We start from the raw sequence: 7,500 nt of genomic DNA, 5'->3' as shown, positions 1-7,500 counted from the left end.
CAGTGAATATGAATAAAGTTCATTAAGGTTACAAAAATGAGCGATGGAAATTCAAATATATAAAACAAAACTGAAAAGAAAAAAAAAAGTAAATTGGACTATCAATGATGGATGGTAAAATTCAAAGACAAAAGAGAGAGAGAGAGAGAGAGAGAGAGAGAGAGAGAGAGAGAGAGAGAGAGAGAGAGAGAGAGAGAGAGAGGCTATGCAGGGTACAAGACGCACAGGATAAAATGAGAAAAGGGGAATGTATTGTAACAACCGTGTGTCACACAATTGTACATAATTCCTATTGTATATATTATGCTTGTATCTGCGCTGTTCCCTCGCACTAAAAAGAACCTGAATGATCATGTCTCCGGTTTTGCTCTGAACTTTGTCTGTCCCTCGAACATGCCATGTCCTGTTCCCTTGCCGTTTTGTATATAAAGGAGAGTGTTCTTTAATATATAACTCAGTCTATTGCATCCTGCCTTTGCATTCACAACCCTCTCTCGGCTCCGTCACAGTATAGATTAAAGATTATTCTTTACAAAGAGAGAGAGGAACAGAAATGACCATATCGCCATATTTCAAAAAGTATCAAGAAGGAAGAGAGAAGATTTTTTAGAGATTTTTTTCTTTTTTGAGAGAGAGAGAGAGAGAGAGAGAGAGAGAGAGAGAGAGAGAGATGCTATGCAGGACACAAGGCACTGTGGTTCAAATGAGAAAAGGGGAATGTGTGAATCATGGGTAGTAAGTTATCCAGGGCACCAGCCACACATTGAGATACTATCGCTGGAGTTATGGGGTCGTTTGACTGCCCAGACAGTCCTACATTTGATCCTTCTCTCTGGTTACGGTTCACTTTCCCTTTGCGTACATATACACTGAATAGTCTGGCCTATTCTTTACAGATTCTCCTCTGTCCTCATACACCTGACAACCCTGAGATTACCAAACAGATTTACTTCATCTGAGGGTTAACTACTTCACTGTAATTGTTCAGTGGCCACTTTCCTCTTAAGGGTAAGGGTAGAAGAAACTCATTAGCTACGGTAAACAGCTCATCTAGAAGGAGACTCCGACATCAACCATTTTTTTCTAGTCTTGGGTCGTGCTATAGCCTTTGTACCATCGTCTTCCACTGTCTTGCTTGAGAGTACACTCGGGTACACTATTCATTCGAATTTTTCTTCCTATTTTGTTAAAGTTCTTATAGTTTATACAGGATATTTTTACTTTAATATTGTTGATGTTCATAAAATAATTTAATTTTCCTTGTTTCCTTCCTCGTATTGAACAGATTTAGCGTAAACATCTTGATAAATTAAATTTGTTATTTATCCAACATGTATTTGATATTCATTACTGATCGATTAATTAGTTGATTCCTTTACGAAAACCGAAGGATCGATTGAATGAGGCATTGTTCGCATTGTTTTCTGTGAGACGGAAATGAACCAAGTAATTCAGGGAGACTAATGAGGCTCCATTACTTTCAAATTGAACAATATGACGCTATTTTGGGATATGATAATCCAATATTGGTCATCTGACTTGATAGAGAGAGAGAGAGAGAGAGAGAGAGAGAGAGAGAGAGAGAGAGAGAGAGAGAGAGAGAGATTCTATGCCGTTCAGTATACTAAAGCATCTTTAATTGATGACTTTTGCATAATTTTCCAAATCTCATCCGGTCTCCTACAGAGAAGCCTTTTGGCCTCTTCTTATTAAAAAAAAAAAAAAAGAAAAACCCGAGAACTGAAATTGCTTGAAGAAGAAGCTCCGAAAGGCCTAAGAATAAGGGATACACCTCACAGAAAACGCCCCTAAGAAAAAGAGACCGATTTTGTGATAAGAAAAGAATGAAGACAATCCAATATTTGTTTGTTGCATTTCCTATTACTTTTTCTCACACCATTTTGACCCGAAGACAGGTCAGGTCATTCAGTCTGAAGATTGGTTTGCAAGTGACCTGAATTGGTGAACAAGTTTCCTCGTTATATTTCTTATATAGTCCAATGGATGGGACATTATCTTCCATTGGTGTGATACGTTGGATTTGCACCTTTTCACTTGGACTATTCTAGGTTTATAATGTTGTTGTTTTTATTTCCTGATAGAAACGTATGAATTAATAATAAAAAAAAAGTTATTCAGAGTGCCTATGGATAGACTTATCAAGATAGAAGGACAGACAATTAATGTTAATTGTATGTGGGTACCAACTAATACAAAATTCATCTTTCATCGGCTGATTCAATTCACTGAGTACACGCTCTCTCTAATTAAGAATTTGTAGAAGGTTACCTGCACTTTCTTCCCGGTAAGACTCTTGTTTGACAAATCCCAAAATAGAAACTGAAACCTTTTAAACATAGGAAGCAGAGAAGTGAAAGCACATTTTGTCAGGACAAAAAGCGACTAATCTTCCTCCCTATCCCTTCTGCTTTCATCTCAATATTGACGCCAATCATTCTCAGAACAAAAACCTTCGAATAGAAAAAACCATTTTGTCTCTCACGCCTGATGTAGATTTGAGGACGACGACTCCTACTCTGCTTGGTTCATGTTTCAGTGCAGCACTTCTGATATATTATAAGTGTCTTGCTCTTTTCTTATGATATGTTATCCTCTTTTATTTCTACCATCATAAGGAAGCATTGTATTCTTAATATCGCTTAGAGTAAACACAATAAAAACTTTCTAGTAAAACAGGTCTTAAATATATTAAATTCAATTGGCACATTTTTTCACTTTCTGCCTCTCCCATTCAATCTCTACGGTTGTTCTTTTTTTTTCTTTGCAGTGACCTCCTTTCTTTGCCAGGTCAGTAAGATAAACCTTACTTTAATCACTACTGAGAGAGAGAGAGAGAGAGAGAGAGAGAGAGAGAGAGAGAGAGAGAGAGAGAGAGAGAGATCAAAATTGCCTTGGAAAATCTTCATGACTACCAACCCACAGATACCTGTTACTGAAGCAGGACACAGCGGGGTTTTTCTATAATGAAAATAAGATCGACTAAAACTTTGCAAATTAAGTAGTGTTTCTTTATTGTCGGTAATGAGTTTCATTTTACCAGGATTTGTTGAATGGTAAAGTTGAATTAAAAATGACAGATATATTGGCGTTGATGGCCAGACCAGCCACTGGACTTTTGAAAGTGACACGCCGTCATGCGCAAGTCCTTGTGAATGATGAAGGACATGCCCTCAGGAAGTAGAGGAAATGACAGAGAGCCAAATACACCACCAACAGATCACGGTCAGAAATAGAGTACCTGGATTTCATCTTGGAATTGTTTTTTACCGAAGCAGGCTAATGATCTGGGCGACCCTTGATCATGGTTCCCCTGCTCAAGAATTCCTGCAGTGCATTGACAGACAGACAGTCAAGGGCGTGGGGAATTTATATCTGTTGGAACAGTTGGTTTCGTTAATTATGGTACACGACATAGGAAGCAAAGGAGATATCAGTGTACCGGAATTATTGAAGCCAGCTGTACCTTCTCTGGGAAGGGCTAGACACATGCAGATACATTCAAGGTAAATGGAATTAGTCTCACATGTTTGTAACAAAAATGTAAAATTGTACAGTACACAGATATTTGGTGACCCCTGTACATCCATACAACTTGTATTATTCAGTTTTTATCATTTCAATTGTCTAATATTAAACATATCTATGAAAATGTACGTTTTATTTTATATATTCAGAAAAAAATTATTGTCTCGAATAAGTTTTGTGACTTTTTAAAAGCTTGCCTTCATTTACTCGTTTTGTTAGAGATTGCCTTAAAATAGAGTTTTATACTTCTTACTAACGAAGATAGATCACTTTCTCTAACAAATATCTTATATCCAGTTGCCTAATCTTAAAGCATCATGAAAAGATGATTTCTTTCTCAAAACACACCATCAAAAAAGACGTTATTTTTGCTATATCGGAAGAAGTATAATTCATTTGCAAAAACTCTTAGCAAGTTCACTAACTCAGCGTCGGAAAAAAATTTCCTTATAAACAGAAGAAGGAGGAGGAGCAGCTCATCTTTACTCTGTTTCTATTTTTTCATGATGCCTCAAACTTTCGAAACTGACTGGAAATGATAATGAGACGGGAAACTTCTGTTGGAAAACTTTAAAGTTCTCGAAACCTTCTCAGTAAACTTCCTTTCAGAAGCGTCTTCTTTTTCTACTTCATACTTCCATAAAGATAGCAACCTTCCTCTAGTAGTAACATCTGGTCTCTTCTTAACACAACAAGTTCACAATTTAGATTTTCCCAATAAAGATATTGAGCTTAAACAGTCTCCAGTAAAACCATTTTCCCAAACAGGAATGTAACATTTATATTTACTTTGGTTTCGAGATTTTAGCTCGAGATGTGGTAGTTGAATTTTCCATTTTCATCAAAAGGAGGAAAATAGTAACGGTAACGGTGATGGCAATGAACAAATTTCGTTAATCATATTAAAAAGAACGATGCATATTCAATCTGCTCTCTCTCTCTCTCTCTCTCTCTCTCTCTCTCCTCTCTCTCTCTCTCTCTCTCTCTCTCTCTCTCTCTCTCTCTATATATAGAAAAAGAAAGTAAGTGATAATAATTAAAAATCAAAATTCGCAAATACTGAAAATATATGCGTTTTTCAATGTGTGACAATTCCATCAGTCCTTCATCTGAAGATTTTAGATAGATATGCACAAACAAGCACCCACTTCTCACCAGGGTATAACTATTCCCTCTCCCCCTATCCACCGGATAAGGAGAGCTCAGTGTGACTTGAAATATATATATATATATATATATATATATATATATATATATATATATATATATATATATATATATATATATATCCCTATTCTTTGTGATGATTGTTTATCGAACATTAACAATTTGATTTCTAGTAGTTGGCAACTTCATGGGATGGTTTGGTTGAAAATAAGATGCCAGAAGTAACGAATTACCCCTCTACACCTTTTTCTCTAAGGAATATCTTTTCTCGCTGCCCAGTATATACATTGCGCAGACATTATTGCATTTTCTACCTGTCAATTTTGTAAAAATAAAAAAAAAAACATAAAAAAATGTTGCATTAGGACAGTCGAGACAATCATGAAAAATAATCATGAAACCAGAGATTTTAATTGGCATTAAACCGGGTTTCTCACACATAAATGGAAAAAATAATATCAGGACAGCAGTGGCATTAAGAATTGTTTCAATCCTGACGTTTTATGCTAAAGAGAGAGAGAGAGAGAGAGAGAGAGAGAGAGAGAGAGAGAGAGAGAGAGAGAGAGAGATTTATGATATATCAAAAGGAGGGGCTGTAATAAGAATAAGATGATATCTCTATTCTCTATAAAGACTGGATCAGGATCTATACTGAGAAATGGTCTATCTGTTCAAAGGTTTATCATCGAATAGTTCTAATCTCCATTTTTGATATGTGGAATAATTGCGAATAATTGCACGTTCGTCCATTCATTATCTAAATACGTTACCCTAATGCCACTGACTCCAAAAAACTAAAAGCTTTATAATAAAGGCCATTGAATTTGTTATTTTTTCTAATCAATTCTTATTCATTGCCTAAGATGTGAAGTAAATTAAGTTTTTTAAAATGTATTCAGATAGAAATAGGAAAGTAATCCTTATACAGCAGCAGGAAACCAAAAACCCGGAAGTATCCAGCAATGAAATCAGGATACGAGAGACCCATTCTAGGAAATTGGAGATTCCAGAAGCTGTGGGGAGCGTTCCAGACTTATAAGAAATACAATCACTGATTCCGTAATGGGATACATAAAGTAAGTAAATAAGTTAGTAAGTAAGTAAGGACCAGCGTAGCCTTTTGTAAGTATTTTTAGGTATAGTTGTATGTTATGGATGAGAATCCTTGAGAATTTCTGTTTTTCCTCATATTATTATTGTACCGTTGTAAAAAAAAAAAAAAACTGTATATTAGCGAATACCAACCTGAAGAAATCTTAGCCGGTATCACACGATGACAATTATTATATTATTATTATTATTATTATTATTATTATTATTATTATTATTATTATTATTATTATTATTAGCTAAGCTACATCCATACTTTGAAAAGACGGATGCTTAAGCCTAAGGGGTTCAACAGGAAAAATAGCCCAGTGAAGAAAAATAACATGAAAACAGATGGAATAGAGTGCCGGGTGTACCCTTAAGCAAGAGACCTTGCCAGCTGAAGACTTCACACCCGGAAATGACCCTAATTCGAACTCAAACTCACCCATTCTTCATCAGTTTGGATAAGTAATTTACATGAAACATATGTACCATCAATTAACGGAATAAAAACAAGCCTCTCTGCAATGCTTTTCAGATTTCTCAAATTGTCCTACTTAGCAAAATTCAGTATCAAACATACTACGCCATCAGCCAGGAAGACGAGAAAACAAAAAATGCAATAAAATAGCACAATTTTGAAATTACTTTCACTATAAAGAAATCATGCATTCACATCGAAAATTTAATGCATAAGTTTAAAAAGTTTATGTAAAATTAGAAAAGAAAAAGTAAATAAGTAATCAGATTATTCCACAAACCAAAAAAAAAAAAAAAAAAAAAAAAGCCAGACAGACAAATTAGCAAACACAAACAATCTTCGCTAACATCCCATAAATGATCTTCACTATAATTCTTCAGTGACACGATGAATAATCTGTTGGGTCAAAATTAAGTCAGAGACGAATGATGGGAAGGGTCACGTACTTACTGTATGCATGAAGACAAGGGCGATAAAATTGAAGGGGAAATTGATGGAGGGAGAAAATAGAGTAGAAGGAGAGAAGGAAAGATTGAGAAGAGAAATATCAAGAAGAGACAGTCGTAGGAGAAACAGTCATAGGAAGATGAAATCATTTATTTTAAACAACTAATAATCTAATCTTTATGTGACACAAATCTCCAGAGGATGAAACAATGTTCTTCTTATGTAAGTTATTTTTTCGAACTTCAGCTTTTGTTTAGAGCATTTGACCCTTGCATCACAAAAACCGCTGGTTTATCTAACGTTTAATGGACTCGGTGGTGTTTAATTCCCTATGCAACAGATGTGATGGAAGTGTGACAACGTCTCTCTCTCTCTCTCTCTCTCTCTCTCTCTCTCTCTCTCTCTCTCTCTCTCTCTCTCTTAATATTACTATTACGTGGAAGTGAAAAGCATTGTAATTGATGGATGGTCTAGATTCCATAACACTTCACCATAGATCATCATAAGCGTTAAATGAAGGTTGTTCTTTGACATCATTTTCCCCAGGATGTTGTGGCAGTATTCAATGCCGTCTTATCACGTATTATATTTCCTTCTTATTACACACACGTATATACAGTAAGTTATTAGGCACATACATCTACCCTACATAGTAAAGAGCAACTGTCTGGCTATATATATACTATATATATATATATATATATATATATATATATATATATATATATATATATATATATATATATATATATATATATATAGGGCTA

The sequence above is a fragment of the Palaemon carinicauda genome, chromosome 25 (assembly GCF_036898095.1).
Source record: "Palaemon carinicauda isolate YSFRI2023 chromosome 25, ASM3689809v2, whole genome shotgun sequence".
NCBI classification, from domain to species: domain Eukaryota; kingdom Metazoa; phylum Arthropoda; class Malacostraca; order Decapoda; family Palaemonidae; genus Palaemon; species Palaemon carinicauda.
This window is presented reverse-complemented; position numbering follows the sequence as displayed.